Genomic DNA, 2,500 nt, shown 5'->3' on the forward strand with positions numbered 1-2,500 from the left:
GCACAGTATATATTTTAAATTCTATAAAAAAATGCCATAAATTTCTAACACACAACTAATACAAACAGAAGCAATGAAAAGTTAAGTAGGGAAACATATGATGAACTACCATGATTTACACTCAAGGAGCTATAGAGGAAAGGAAATCATCCTTGGTCAAGACTCCTCTTGGATGAAGCTCAACCATCCCAGGGGAAATCTCGACATATTCGTCCAGATTACTCGAGAATATAAGGGCACTACTCTTGTACTACTTTCTTCCACTTTTTTTTCATTATATACTAAATGTTATTATTATTATTATTATTATTATTATTATTATTATTATTATTATTATTATTATTATTATTATTATTATTATTATTATTATTATTATTATTATTTCTTCTTTCATTGTTACTATTACTGTTACTTGCTAAGCCACAACCTTACATGGAAAAGCAGGATGCTATGAGCCAGGAGCTCCAACTGGGAAAGTAGCTCAGTGAAGAAAGGAAACAAGGAAAACTAAAATATTTAAAGAACATTAACAATATTAAAAAAAAATACATATATACTATAAGCCTTTAACAAAACAAGAAAAAGTGATATGGATTATATCTTTCTTTAAAAAATATATTTTCATTTATGATATATTCTTTGTTGGCGAATGGATTCTTATGTGGGTTGTAAGTCCTATTTTGATTGTTGGGAGTGAGGAATATTTTCAGTTGGATTGAGTTTTATTATATAAACACATTATGGCTTTTCATATATTCTAGGAATTTATGAAGAGAAAGGGTGATATGTGAGTTCAAAGAAAGTGATGCCTTCTGTGTCATTGTAAAATTTACTCTTTTTTCTCGAGAAAAGTATTTTCTGAATTTTTACGTTTTATGGCAAATTCATGTTATCGACTTGAATTGGAGGGTTCCTTGATTTTTAAACTAATTTCAATATATATTCGGCCAGTTTTAGTATCTTTATTTATCATAATTCTAGGTTATATTAAATAAAAATTAACTTTTAACAAAAATATTGTATATTTATTTCTTTTAATATTTTAATTACAAAACACGACAACGTTTAAAACAATCATGTTCAGTATAGAAAATATTTTGTTATGAAATATAATTTGATGTGATAGTTTTCAATAGTGATAACTTCGCAAGATTAATGCCTAACTTAGCCAATTAATAAATAAAACCATATTATATTTTTATTGGCCCCTTTGAGTGGCCAGATATGACTATATTGGATCCCTCTCTGGTTACGCCTCAATTTTCCTTTGTCTACGCCTCAATTTTCCTTTGTCTACATATACCGGCGTCAATGACCTTAGATGTCAGGATGCCTGAAAACTTTAAATCATTCATTCATTCATTGTCTACATATAGCACTAAAATCCCAGGACTATTCTTTACATATTTTCCTCTTTCATTATACATCTAACAACATTGAAATAATCACAGAAAAATTATTCCTCCTTCAATGGGATAATTTCCCTATTGTAATTTTTCATTGGATACATTCTATTTAGTACGCAGCTCTAATAGGATAAGGACACTCCAAAATCAGACCTTTGTTCTCTAGTCTTGGCAAGAGCCATAGCCTTTGTAGTAACACGGTTTTCCACTGTCTTCGGTTAGTGTTGTCTTGATTGAGTGTACACTCATGCAGTCTATTCTATAAGTTCTTATTTCCCTTCATCACTAGGATATTTTCCTTGTTAGAGCATTTGGGCATTAAACATCCTGCTTTTGTAAACAGTGTTGAAACTTAGCTAATAATAATAATAATAATAATTATAATAATAATAATAATAATAATAATAATAATAATAATAATAATAATAATAATAATAATAATAATAATAATTGAGTACATTTATGAAGCGTATGAAAATATGGAATATTGCATCAGGTAAGAGATTAAGTTTGTTTGAGGGGTTACTTACATAAAATAAAGAAAAGTGGACTAGATGAAAAGTGAAAGTTATCCTGAGGAACTCACCAGAATATTTTTCCCGAAGTTCCTCTGTTTCAGCTCTTTTCCTTAGAGAGTATCTTCACGCTTAAAAAGCTTCTGCATTCCGAATGCATTTATCTACCTAAAGTAGAAAATGCCTGCCAGAAAACATTGAACTTTTTTATTTTATCTAAAGTTTTAATATAATATTTAGTCATTTAATGTATGAGGATATGAATCTTGTCACTTGTTCCTCAATGGTAATTATAAATAGCATTTATTTTAAAGTCAAAGCATTATCAATATTCCCTCGTTTTTTTATAAAAAAAAGATTGATTTAATAAAATGAAATTTATTTTTATCTTTAATCCCCCCCAAAAGGTAATTTATTATTATTTTCTATATTTTCATAATAGAAATTAAATAGAATATTATATAATAAGAATTAGGTTACTCAAGAATAACAGAGGTATGTGCAATATTCTAGAAATTTCCTATTTTCGAAGTTCCCATTTTTTTATCAACATTGAATATTATTATCTATCACCAACCC

The sequence above is a fragment of the Palaemon carinicauda genome, chromosome 14 (genome assembly GCF_036898095.1).
Source record: "Palaemon carinicauda isolate YSFRI2023 chromosome 14, ASM3689809v2, whole genome shotgun sequence".
Lineage (NCBI taxonomy): Eukaryota > Metazoa > Arthropoda > Malacostraca > Decapoda > Palaemonidae > Palaemon > Palaemon carinicauda.